This window comes from Ammospiza nelsoni, chromosome 25 (genome assembly GCF_027579445.1).
Source record: "Ammospiza nelsoni isolate bAmmNel1 chromosome 25, bAmmNel1.pri, whole genome shotgun sequence".
Taxonomy (NCBI): Eukaryota; Metazoa; Chordata; class Aves; order Passeriformes; family Passerellidae; genus Ammospiza; species Ammospiza nelsoni.
In genome coordinates, this window is record NC_080657.1 from 866719 (window position 1) to 880548 (window position 13830).

Below are 13830 nucleotides of genomic sequence, written 5' to 3' on the forward strand. Positions count from 1 at the left end.
TCAGGAAATCCCATGGCTACAAGAACTCCCCAAGGAACAGCTCAGGGCCCACCCCTGGAGCCCCCAGCCCCAAGTGCAGCCCTGGCCCTGTTCCCAGCCCTGCCTTGGCTCAGCACAGTTTGAGCTCTCTCCGAGGCACACAGGGGCTGGGTCTGACTCTGATGTGACCCAGACAAGGGCTCAGATCACCCATCCCGGGCTCCTTCCCCCTCTCAGCCTTCCTCCCCCCCAGGGAAGGATCCTGCCTTATCTTGTTGATGCTCCAAGATTGCAGTTTTGACACTCCTCAGCCAGGCAGCACATCACTGCTTTAATGAAAACCCAGGCAGGAACTTTGCTGCTCCACCACGGATTGCTGCCTCTGGGATGCTGTCTGCATCAGAAGCAGGGCTGGGGGAGAGCAGGGAGGCACAAACAGCCTCCAGAAATGCATTTATTCCTGCAGGCTGGGAAATGGCCATCTCCCTGCAGCCACCTCCAGGAGCAGAGGGCGGACGGAGTCAAACAGCCCCTGGATCAACCGGTGGCCTCTGCAAATCAGCTGGGCTGAAGTGGGCCCGGCGTGTTTGCCAAAAGCACTGAGCATGGAAAACAACAGCGTGGCAGGCAGGGCTGCTTTCATCAGCCCTAATGACTCTTCAATATTAATGATTATGTGGTTTTTATACACTTTCCTGTTAGCAGGGAGAGACGTGACAGGGAGGCAGGGAGAGCATGTGAGCAGGGAAGGAAGGGCAGTGGCACCTGAGGCACAGCTGCTGCTGTGATACTCAGAGAGGAAAATCACACTGCTGGGCTCGCCTTAATTTGATGATATAATCAACAAAAGCTTTCCATAATCTGCAGAGAGACAACGAGCAAAGTTGGATTTGCTCAAGCTAAACGGAGACAAAGAGACAACAAACTCACCATTTTCTGGGATGATTAATTGAAGTGAGGAACATTGCTGGGATTGACAGAGCCTTTTATGTTTTTAGCAAGTCAGGCCTTTAACTCTGGGGACTGGGAGCTCTGCTTGGAGAGGCTCAGCTCTGCTGCCTGTGCTTGACAGAGTGCAGGGCAAACCTCACTCCCTGCTGCTTTGCCTTTGTGTCACATTAAACATTTGTTTTAAATATTCCCTCACCCTGTGCATCATCAGAGGAACCTGGGGCTGTGTGTTCTGCACCAGGGGCTGGGCCGTGTTCCCTTTTGTCTGCAGCAGCTTTGAGGAGCTGCAGATGCTCAGGGGCTCCTCTCCTGCAGCCCCAGAGCCCTCTGAGGCCAGGAGGGGCTGTGTCAGCCCTGCCCTGGCCAGGCCAGAGGGCACCCAGAGAGCCCCTGAGCGCCAGCCTGTGATTTCTGTGCCACAGGAACATTTCCCTCCTGTCTGCTCAGAGCAAAGGGAGCTACAGGGGCAGCTGTCAGAATTTGGTGTGTGCACACCTCAGCAGCTCAGGGCAGCACCAACACACCCAGCTGGCAGGGTGGTGACACCTCCTGCCAGCTCTGTCACAGCACCAGCCCCTCTCTGCACCTGCACATTAAGGTGGGAGGGCTGCAATCAAAGGGGAGGCAGCTCCAAACCAAACCAAACCAAACCAAACCCCTCTCTGTCACTCCTGACTCTTGCTGACACCCTCATCTCCAAATTGCCGGTTTCAGCCTGACTCTGAGGGAGTGTTAAAGCAGGAACCAAGAAACCCCCACCAGGAATCCCTGACAGAAACCGTGCTGGAAGTGCCCAGGGCTGGGAGCAGGACCAAAATCTGAGATTGTCTGTCCCAAACCCAAGTGTGCCATGAAATCCCCTCCTGATCCTGCCCCAGGCTGGCTGGGGCGGGGACACCTTCACCAGGGACCAGGACAGGGAGCTCAGGAGGATTCCAGGGGGTTTGGGGACATTCCTGAGTGTCACAGCAGCTCTGGTGGCAGCGCCTCTGCCCAGAGCTGTCCCTGAGTGATGGCTGGGCAGGAGAAGCAGCAGCTGATGGCAGCAGACAAAGATTCATCTCTCCCTGAGCTGAAGGAGCTGTGCCACCCTGGATTTGCTCTTTTGTGCAGCAGAAGAATGGAGAGAGGAGTGTGGGCAACAAGGCTGCTCTGTTCCTGCTGCCACCCACCCCAGGAGCTGCACCAACCAACACTGACTTCATTGACACAACTGGGGAAAGGTGCTGGGTGGAGAGGAGCTGCCATTGCTGGCTTTGACTTGTTTTGCTTCGTCTTTTCTTAATTTTTCTATTTTTTTTTTTGTGGGAGATGACTCAGGCTCTAGGAAGAAACTCTGCCCCAAATGAAAAACCTTGGGGTGAAGTGTTTACAGGCTGGCATCTACATGTCCAAGCCCAGACTCACCTGCAGCTGCCTCTCCCAACACCTGAACAAGTGGCCTAACCCCAGCACCCATCCAGCCCCCAGAGTTTAGCAAAACTCTGATTTTCCAGAGGGGAGCAGCTGTGATGGGAGGGATGGAGAGCACTGCCTTCCCTCTTCCCAAAATAGCCACCATGGAATATCACAGGCCAGACAAACCTGAAGGGCTCCCAGCTGCAAGTCTGTGCCTTGAGAGCCTCAAAAAAAGCGCCCAAAGTGATGCTTCAGCAGCCAAGCAGCTCAGAGTGGGTCTGAAACAGCCTTTCCGCAGGAAGGAGAGCTCCTTCCAAAGGCTCTCCTGGACCCACCACACTCTCTGTGCCTGGGCATGGAGAAAAGGACCTTGCAAAGCCCCCAGAGCACAGGCTGGACCCTCCTGTCCCACCAGCCTTGCTTTGGGGTCCAGGGACCAAGGAGGAGCTCAGGGTGTGCCTTTGGGAAGGTGAGCACCAGGATGCCCAAGCAGCAGGAGATGGGAGCACCCTCACCAGGATCCCCAGCACTCCCTGATGTCAGGGCTCAGCTCAAATAAAATTATCCTTTCACGGGCTGGTTTGGCTTGGAAGGGGCCTTAAAGATCATCCAATTCCAGCCTTCCACTAGAAAATTCCTTGTGCTGTGTCCCCCCTGTTTAGAGCCACATTTAGAGTCACATTACCCTGTGCTTGCCATCACTGCCTGCCCCAGGGAGGGAGGGAAGCCCACCCTGACCCCACCAGCCCTGCAGCAGGCAGAGAGCTTGGGGAATGGCATCTCCAATGCCCTGAGCCTCAGGGGGCTGGTGCTGCCACTTGGCAAAGAGCCCTTGATGAAGTGACTCAGTGAACAGAAACCAAATCCTTCATTTCCAACAAAGCCGTTTCCAATCCGCACAGTGACACTTTGTGCCAACGCCTCGGATGAACAGCACGAGCCATTAGGAGGATATCAGACTTAATCTTGCATGCAGCAGGACTCTTTAAACGGCACAGAACAGGGGGTTTAAACAGCTCTTTGCTAACTTTAATAACAGAGTTTACAACTGAAAGGCAAGAGCAGAAGGGGGAGGAATTTAGATCAGCACAATGTAAACCCAGATCAAAAATGAAAGGTCTTGACTCCCACTGTTCTTATGTCAGATCGTGTTTGTCAAAACAGAAATTAGTGCTGAAACCTTGTTTGGAATAAAAATTAGGATGCAGTTTCTGTGAAACACGACGAACTTGTTAACTGCCAAGGCCCAAGGGGCTCTGGTTGTTTACCTTCATCTCCTGGGGTACAGGGGCGAAAACATGAGATCCCTTCCCTGCTTCTGCTGGGCTCAAGGCTTCAATTAAAACCAGTGCCCTGGTACAGCAGGAGTCTGAAAAATTACCATCTCCAAGTGCTGCTTTTCCTGTTCTTTTTGGTCCTTTTTCTCCATGACAGGGCTTGGAGAGCAGCCTGAACTCCTGACATTTATCCCAAATGTGTGTGAGAAGCCTGGGAGCTGCCTGGGACCGTGCCACCACACGGCTCCTGCCTGGTGGCAAACTGTCCAATTCTGGGAGAAATCCACACACAGACGTTTCACACAGCTCAGGATTATCTTGGCAACCAAGTAAACTGTGAAAATCACTGGAAAAATCTGCCCTGCAGCCAAGATTTGCCTGTGCAGAGCGCTCCAGGCCAGGCGCAAGCAGAGGCTGGGAGCCTGAGCTGGGATCTGGGCTCAGGCCAGAGCTCCCTCAGCTCTGGCCTTCAGTTTCTCCTGCCAGCCTAAAAAGCAGGAGGAATTTTCCTCAAAGCATGAAAAGAAAGAGGGTTTAAAACAAGAGAAATAAGAATGAATTTATCCACTACATCCAACCTGTTGTCTCTGCTCTTCCCAAGCGCTTTGCAGCATCCATCCATCCATCCATCCATCCATCCATCCATCCATCCATCCATCCATCCATCCATCCATCCATCCATCCCCCCTCAGGAACGGTGCAGGAACATTCCCCACCTGCGATTTCCCAACATTTCCTCCAGCACTCACCCCAGGGATGGGCACTGGAGACGAACTCCAGCTCCAGTGGAAAATCACTCTGCCCCCATTGCAAGGATCAGATGTCAGGGATCCCCAGGACAGGGCTGGAACCACCGCTCCAGCTGACAGAGATTAAACAGAAAATCCAAATGGAACTGGGAAATGGGTTTGCTTTGCAGGGAGAAAGAAAAGTGCTCAGTTAAATCCACAATCAGCTCATTACAGCCCTTCAGCTGCCTGTGAGTGGTACCTACTGCAGATGAAGGCACAAACACCAGACCTGAGCTCCAGCCCTGCCAGTGCCTTATTTATTGAGTTTTTTGTCTGGGAACCTGATAGCTGTAACACAGAGTAACTACATTCCCTTTATTTAAGGGAAACTAAACAAATTACATCTGAGCAACAAGGTAGCAGAAGCCAGAGATAGAGGGGACAAAGAAGCAGTTCAGGAATTAGAAAAGATCTATTTCTTTTTGTATCAGCACATTCTCTTGCAGAGTTAGGGAAAAAAAGTCCATTAGCTTTTGAGCAACCTCATTTTTCTCTGCTTTCCAAATAAACCACTGCACCTACACTTCAGGGACCTCATCAAAAACCACTCCATGGCCAAGGTTATTTTCCCATCTTCCCCTCATTAATCTTCCTCACTCTCCTCTGCAGGTATTGGTCAAAGGGTCACACCTGAGTGCTCTCCGTGCCCTGATGGGCAGCAAAGGCCACCAGGAAGGGTCACAGGCAGCTCTGTCCCTGTCCTCATCCCTGTCCATCAGTGGGAGCTGCCATCCATGGGGCTCTTGGGGTCACATCCTGTGCTGTGCCCCACCTCACACCCCAACAAACCAGCCCCCATCAGCCCAAAACACAATTTCAGTCCCTGTTCTGTCTCCTCCCCTTCCCCACCCTGGCAGATTCAGCATTCCCAGGATGCTGGCCCTGTTTTGAGTTACCAACTCTTCAGCTATCAATCCTGGCCCTGGAGATGAGGGTTCCCACACAGCTCCAGAGGAGCCAGGGATCCACTGGAATCCCATGCATTTATGAGCCACAGGACATCACTCACACCACGTCACCCTCTGAGCTTCACACCAAACCAGCCCCAGCTCCCATCCTGTTCATGCAGGGTGCTGAAGTCATATTTCCCCAGCTAAGGAAAGGTCAGAGGCCCGAAAAGATGCTCAGGAACAGCAAAATAATCCATCCTGCACCAGGCTGGGAGGCAGCAGAGCCCCCAGAGCTCCACTGCCAGCCCAGGCTGAGCCTCCCACCCAGAGCACAGGAACTTTGCAGGGTGGCGTGAGGGAAATCACCCAAACATGTGGCTCACACACAGCTCAGGCTGCTCTTTGCTGTCAGCAGCAGAGCTCTCCCAGCTCCTGGGGAGTGCTAACGAGTGCCAGCTCCACCTGCAGCACGCAGCAGCCTCGGCATACGGGCTGCACAGGTAAAGCTGGCAGCAGACTGGCAGCTTCAAGTGCTGCCTTTTAGGCTGCTATGATCAAATTTAATAGGGAGCGTGTTCCAGCTGGAGAAGAAATGGCTTTTTTGGATTACAAGCCACTCATGTTTTTCAAATATCAATTTGCCCTGGAGAATTAAGGCTATCATTCAGGCTGGAGCAGCAGTGGCAGCTCTGCCCTGATCCAGCGATGGGTGGGAGACACAAAAGAGAGCCTGGGCTCCTTTAGGGATGTGAGAGGCTGGGGGAACAGGTTAACAATGCCCTTATTAAGCACTGGGAAAAGGAGAAGAAAGGTGCTCAGCACTAAAATGAGTCGCTTGTCACGGCACCAGCTCCTCAGATAAGTTACTTCCTTCAGAGGGACGGCAGAGCAGACATGTGATAAGCACCTTTTGCCAACTGATTCTGAAATGTTTAATAGTTGGCAGCACTCCCCAGTTTAATCCTCTTCCCCCCAGTTCCTCCAACCATCTTTCAACGTTTAGCGACGCTCCAACAAGCAGCTCTGCTTCATCCCTGCACGACTCCAGCACCTCCTGGAGCTCGGATCAAACTGCTCCTGCTGCAAAGAGCCAGGCAGGAGGGGAGGCTGGCAGCACAGTCCCTGCCGTGGCACACACGCTGCAAATCCACTCTCCACGTGCCTCCCATCTGTCTCCTGTGACACACAGAGCAGCTCTGTGGGCCGGGCAGGAAATTGGAGTGATAATCGCGGAAGGAAGGAAGGAAGGAAGGAAGGAAGGAAGGAAGGAAGGAAGGAAGGAAGGAAGGAAGGAAGGAAGGAAGGAAGGAAGGAAGGAAGGAAGGAAGGAAGGAAGGAAGGAAGGAAGGAAGGAAGGAAGGAAGGAAGGAAGGAAGGAAGGAAGGAAGGAAGGAAGGAAGGAAGGAAGGAAGGAAGGAAGGAAGGAAGGAAGGAAGGAAGGAAGGAAGGAAGGAAGGAAGGAAGGAAGGAAGGAAGGAAGGAAGGAAGGAAGGAAGGAAGGAAGGAAGGAAGGAAGGAAGGAAGGAAGGAAGGAAGGAAGGAAGGAAGGAAGGAAGGAAGGAAGGAAGGAAGGAAGGAAGGAAGGAAGGAAGGAAGGAAGGAAGGAAGGAAGGAAGGAAGGAAGGAAGGAAGGAAGGAAGGAAGGAAGGACTCAGATGCTGGCCAGCAGAGTAATCACTCCTGACAGAGATGGGCCATTCGACAAGGCAGGAGCACTGCTGGGAGGAGCAGTTCAGGGAGGTTAAGCACAACACAACAGCTGGGGCAAGGCACTGCTGGTGCCTCCCCGTTCCGGGCGTTTGAAATTAATTTTGGAGTGGTTAAAGGTAATCTGATTATATTCAATTTATTGCTGCTCCACAGCCCTCCTGGAGGACCTGCAGCATTTAATGTGAGGGGTCCCAACAGGCCCATTAAAGCAAACACACTCGTCCTACCTGCAACCATTATCCTGCTCTGCCAGAGCCACAGGTAGCAGTTAATGAGCAGAGCTGCTAATTCACCTCACAACTCAAAGGGGAGATGCTTCATTACAACAATCAGGAGAAGGTGCCCTTCTGCCTCTCCAACACACCTCCCCAAAGTGGCAGATGTGTTATGACAGCACAGCCTGGAGCTCCTGACAGTGATTTTCCCTCAGATCTGGATGGGCTCTGCAGAACAGGCACCACGTTGGAGCTGGGGCTGTAAAACCACTCATCCCTGTCGTGGTTTTATCCACAGCCCACCCAGCCCAGCAAACGTCACCTCCCAGAAATTATCTGGCCCTTAGCACCAGCCCACGTGGGAGAGAATTCAGAGATGAAGAAACCAAAGCACCCTTTGCCTCAAAACGAATAAACAGATTAATTGTGCTGTTCGTTATGGGGCCTGGCCATGCTGAGAACACACGGGCTGAGCTTGGAACCCTCATAAACCACCCATGGAAGGATCTGAACACATTTCCTCTGTGCATGCAGAGGGCCAGGAGAATGCAAATGCTCCATTACCACCAGCACAAACACATTAAGGCACAGAACTCCATCACTTGGGACCATCTGTCCCCGCTCTTCCCTCATTGTTAAAGCCACACCAACAAGACCCCTGAGCTGAAAGCCTCCAAATGCTCTCCAGCATGCTGCTTGACAGGATTAGATATCAAAATAACCCCAGCAAACTGGGGAAACAGTCAGGGATGCAGCTCAGTGAGGCTGCACAGTGCGTCCTGCCCCGGGGAAGCACAACGAGCCGTGAAGCAGAAGGAAGAAATGGTGAGGCAGCACTCAGGAAACCATTGCCGGGCTGCAGCCCAGGAAATGCAGCTCACACCAGCCACTTCCAGCTCAGACCAATGATTTCCAGCTCAAAGCAATGATTTCCAGCTCAAAGCAATGATTTCCAGCTCAAAGCAATGATTTCCAGCTCATACCAACCATTTCCAGCTCAAATAAAGGATTTCTGGCTCAGATGATGGATTTCCAGCTCAAAACAAGGATTTCCAGCTCAGACCAACCACTACCAGCTGAAATCAACCATTTCCAGCTGAAATCACCCATTTCCAGCTCAAACCAATGATTTCCAGCTCAAATCAAGGATTTCCAGCTCAGACCAGCCATTTCCAGCTGAAATCAACCATTTCCAGCTCAGACCAATGATTTCCAGCTCAAACCAACCATTTCCAGCTCAAACCAAGGATTTCCTGTTCAAATCGCCAATTTCCAGCTCCAATCACCAATTTCCAGCTCAGATCACCAATTTCTCACCCAGACCAAGGATTTCCAGCTCAAATCACCCATTTCCAGCTCACACCAACGATTTCCAGCTCAAATCACCAATTTCCAGCTCACACCAACGATTTCCAGCTCAAATCACCAATTTCCAGCTCACACCAATGATTTCCAGCTCACACCAAGATGCTGGAATGCTGGAAAAAGGAGCAAAGCCCACCCCAGGAAGAGCAGTAATGCCTCACACAAGAAAGGGCACAGATTCCCCTTTCCAGCAGCATTTGGAGACTGCAGAGGGCAACCCCAGCAGGAGGAATGTGACCTGCAATTAGAGCTGTGCAGGCCTGAGGCTGCTGAGCCTCCGGAGGAAACTGGAGATGCTGCAAAGCAGGAGAGGGTAAAAGCACTCAGCAATCCCCAGGGTGAGGCCAAGGAGCCACGGCTGAGCTCTGCACAGAGAGGGGTCAGCCACCAGGACCAGCTCTAAGCACTGAGGCAGAACTGTCCCTGCCAGGACCTTCCAGCTTTTGGGAAGCACGAAAAGACCCCAGACTGCTGATTCTGAGTTTTGCTGCTCCCTGGGATGAGTGGGAGCTGCAGGTGTCCAAGAAGATGCCCTGGAGAGGCAGCAGAGTGATGGTGAGGGAAGGAAAAGCTCCATGAAATGTTCCCTGCTGGCTCCATCCCCTGCAAACCTTCCCCAGAGCTCCCTTGGTGACAGAGAACATCACAGCTACAATTTGGGATGTACACACAAAAGTCAGGAAATTAAAAATGCTGGTTCCCACAGCAACCAGGAGGGAGCCTGCCAAGAGAGAAGGAATGTTCTAGCCTAGGCAAAAGGTGTCAATTTTAATGCCTGGAGGTGACTTCCACTTGCAGCTGCCTGAAGGAGAAGTCCATGAACGGTCTGCTCTCCTGCACGGGCAGACCTTGATGCTCAGGATTTGTTCTGGATTCCCTCTTTTCCTGGCAGACACAGCACAGACTGGAGCTTGGAAATGGAGATGAAGCAGAGCTGCAAACCCAGCCCTGGACGCTGGGATCCCCCACTTCAGAACTCGGGGTTTGTGTTTTCCCACCCCAGAGCAATCCTGGTTCAGAGGAAAGCACTGTGCAGAGAAACAGGAATAAATTTGGTGCTCTTAACCCTGTGTTTGTACCTGAGAGGTAAATTCTGGGTTTATTGAAATTAGTAGGAAGCAACCTCTGCCTTTAGAACTTTCTCTTGAAACGCTTTCATTTTCCTCCACTGAACTTTTCCTTCCCTTTTGGAGCTGCATATAAAGTGTGCTAGGGTGCAGAAGTGGTGTTGGGAATAAAACATCACAAGGAAGAGGAACAATTTTAGTCAGTCCAAAAAAAAAAAAAAAAAATCCTCACTGTGTTTCACACGGATGCCTCAAGCAAAGGCTGAGGGATTTCCTTGAACCTCCAAAAAAATCCTCTCCAGAGACAGACACAATCCTGGGAGGCTAAAAGGAAGCACTCTGTGAAAGCATAAAGGTCTTGGAGTGACAAATGCCTGCCACAGCATTCTGAGCACACAGAGCCAGCCCCGAGCAGGGACAAATCTGAGAGCTCACGTCCTGAGGGAGGGAGTTAAACCCACTGATTGAGAGAGATAAGGGACTCCTCTCCCCCAAAAAGGCAGCAGAGATGGAAAAAAAATATCAGAAACAAGCACCTGGAGAAATTACACAGGAAGAAATTCAGTAGCAGGACCCATTTGATATATGATCTCCTGGAGGTGAATGGAAAAATGTCAAAATCTAACACTAATCCAGATGAATATCCAATGAGATACATAATGAGGGTGGAAAGAAACCTCAGCAGCAGCACAAAATGATGTGATAAAGCAGTTAAGTTCTAAATGTGAAATCCAACACAGCAAAGCCAGTTTGGAACCTGCTTAATCTCTTCAGAAGTTTCAGCAGCAGAAACCAAGTGAATTAAAACCAAAGTAAGTGGGTTTTTGCTGTACAGTTTCCATCTCCTCTGAATAAACAAGGGAAAGCTAAAACACAGAGGGATAAAGGTAAGAAACCCTCGAGTCTCAAGATATTTCCAACATTAAAAGGCATAGCTAAAAGTGTATTTTTAAAATATTCTTAACCTGGATTTGATGTAGCTTCTGGTAGTGCAGGGAGGGCTGTGGCTGCAAACTCCTCCTGGAACAGAGCTGGAGCCAGAGAGGGTCAGGCTCTGCTCCCAGGGAACAGGGACTGGACAAGAAATGGCCTCAAGGTGTGTCAGGGGAGGTTCAGGTTGGACAGAGGGAAAATTTATTCCCTGAATGGGTTATCAAGCACTGCAACTCCTGGAGTCACAGCCCTGGAAGTGCTCAGGAACATCTGGATGTGGGTTAGTGGTGAGCACAGGGCTGGTGCTGGACCAGTGCTTGGATTTAAAGGTCCTTTCCAGCCTTAATTCTGTGATTCTGGCAAGAACCTCATCAAGAATCTGACTGCAAGCAGTGGCCCTGAGCACTGCCAAAATCCACCTTCAGCCCAAGCAGGGCATCAGGAGCCCCAGGTGGGGCATCTACCTCCCTAAGGAATCCCAGACTGGTTTGGGTGGGAAGTGCCCTCAAAGCCCATGGATCCCATCCCATCCCTCCATCCCATCCCATCCCATGGACCCCATCCCAAACCATCCCAACCCAACCCATCCCATAGATCCCATCCCATTCCATCCCACCCCATGGATCCCAGCCCATCCCAACCCATCCCAAACCATGGATCCCATCCCATCTCATCCTATCCCATGGATCCCACCCCAACCCAGGCTCCCAGTGGTTCCCAGCTCCCTGGAGCGGGTGCTGGATGTTTGCTCAAACCAGCTGCAAGTGCCAAGCCTCCAACTCAGCTTTTGCTGTGGAGCTGCCACCAAAGGCTCCTAATCCAGAGCTGGATCTGTGAGCAGTCCAACTCCACCCACCCTCAGCTGGCTGCCTTTTAATCACACGCTCAATATCTCTCAAGATTAGACAATTATTTCCGCATAATTAGTGTCCAGAATGAGGCACAGGCAACATCCATAATGGGGTGCTTAAAGAAAATATTAAAAGCAAAGAAGGAAAAAATCTTAAAGACGAGCTCGCTGTGTTTTAAAATACACCCAGAGCCTGAAAAAAGGATTAAAAAATAGCTCCAGCCTGATTGTTCCTTGCATGCTGCGCCACGGGGCTGCTCACGTGTGGCTTCCTCCTCATCTCTGCCTGCTCCTGTCTCACAGCCCACAGAGGCCCCACAGAACCCTCCCCACTCCCAGCTCTGCTCAATTCTCTCCCTTTTCCTGCTGCTCTAATGGCTGTTTTTCTGCTCCTTGTTTTGTTTCCTCCTGCCCCGTTTTGCTGCGCCAAGCGCTCCTGACAAATCCCACGGCACGCTCCGCTCCTCCCAGGCCTCGTCAGGCTCCAGCCCCAGCCTGGGCTCAGTGGAAAGTTCAGGAAGCTGCTGAGGAAGCTGGGCTGATGGATGGGCTGGGGGAGATGAGCCGGAGCTCGCCCAGTTTGCTGCTAGGGCAGGTTGGGTGCCCAGAGTGCCCAGATCCCTCAGCCTCCGCACCCCTTCTCCCTCCTGACTTCACTCCCCTGCTAAAATGCAAATCTGAGATGAGCCCACTCTGTTCAAATGACATTTTCTCAACAGTCACTGCCCTGCCCAGCCCCAGAGCCAGGGTTTGATGCCAAGGTGGCCTCATTTGGAGGCCACTCTTGAGACGTTGGGGATTTTTTTCTGGTTAAACTTTTTAAATGAGTATTTCAAGCTGAGAAGTCAGCTGAGCCACTGTAATCAGATTAAACCCCTGTTTAGGGTCCAGCAGAGCCCTGAAGTTTGAGCCACCACTGCCAGCAGGACCCAAGGTGAGAGTGGAGTAGGAACAGATCTCCTGAAGGATTAATTAGCTTGGGAGTGATGTCAAAACAGGGAAAAAAACCCAAAACAGGGATTAATGTCAGCTCCAACACGCAGCCAGACTCCAGTGAGTTTGGGATTTGGAGCACATCCTGATTCCCTGCTTCCTGCTGCCAGGAAATAAGTTTGTTGCTGCAGATTTCACTGACATCAAAAGCCAAAGTCAACTCAAAATGCCCTCCTGAAAATTGTTCATCTGGGGAACATTACACATGAAAAAGATAAAAAAAGATGATGATGCCAGGGAGCAACAGAGTTCCAGCAACATCTTCATTACAAGGTATTTTTCTCTTTAAAGAGCCCATGGAGCCAAGCATCCAATGTCATGAGCAACAGGCAGCAGGCATAATTGAGCATAGAAATTAAAAGAACCATTATTATTATTATTATTATTATTATTATTATTATTATTATTATTATTATTATTATTATTATTATTATTATTTTAATCACATAAAAGGACTCTCCAGGGTTTTGCAATTTTGTGATCACAGGGAAAGAGACCCAGAGACAGAAGAGAAAAGGTGCAGTAAGTGATTGCACAATTGGAGGTTCCCATTTCTCTTCTGGTAGCTGGGTTATTGCTGAATTAATATTTTCATTCAATTATCTCTGTTATATATTCCCAGACCAGCTCCTGTTGCTTCTGACTGAGCTGGGTGTGTTTGCTGCCTGCCAAATCCTGCAGAAGGAAGCAGCTCTCTGGGAAATGTTTGGCTCAGCTGGCCAGACTGGGGGCACCTGGAGATTTTGGGGTCCAGGACCTGAGCAGCTGCTGTTAAAAGGAGCTGCTGGCACAGGAGCCTGGGGGTGTTAAATCCACTGGGGATTCCTGGAACATTCAATGGGATTGCTGGAATCTCCATCCAGATCTGAGCCTGGCAGGGCAGAGACAAATTCTGGTGGGATCTGCCAGGCAGAACAAACCTGAAGGTTCTGGAGCTCAGCTGTGTGCTTTCCAGCGGCCTCTCTGGATGCATTCCTGTGGTCACTGCTTTTCTTCCCCTTTTTTCATCCTTTGAGCCAAACCAGCCCCATTTCCAGGCAGCTGAGGCCAGTGACCTCCTGTCCTCAAAGCAAACAGCCCAGCCAGAGTCTGAGCCCAGCACACAAACACAGCCATGGATTTTCCAGCAATTCCTCCAGCCTGGGCCCTGTCACCAGGCAATCCAACACAGGATGGCCCTGCTGCAGGCTGAGGTGCAAACACCTGCAGAAATTGAGCCCAGCTGCTGGCAGAGCTGTGCCACCCCTCCTGCTGGCCTGGCAGTGCCCTGGCTGTGACAGCTGGCACTTGGGCAGCCTCACTGTGCTGCAGAAATTCAGCATATGCTGAGAGCAGCAATGGCTGCAACGAGGCAATTCAGGATCTCAAGGCATGATATCGAGTGGGGAAAGAGGGAAAAAAGGGGAGAAAC

At 51.2% G+C, this 13830-nt stretch overlaps 1 protein-coding gene across 1 annotated transcript in view; it reads right to left on the reverse strand.

Moving 5' to 3' along the window:
- Window positions 1-13830, reverse strand: part of MAN1C1 (mannosidase alpha class 1C member 1) — a 51764-nt gene that overhangs the window by 16176 nt on the left and 21758 nt on the right. The gene's annotated exons all lie outside the window — the stretch shown is intronic.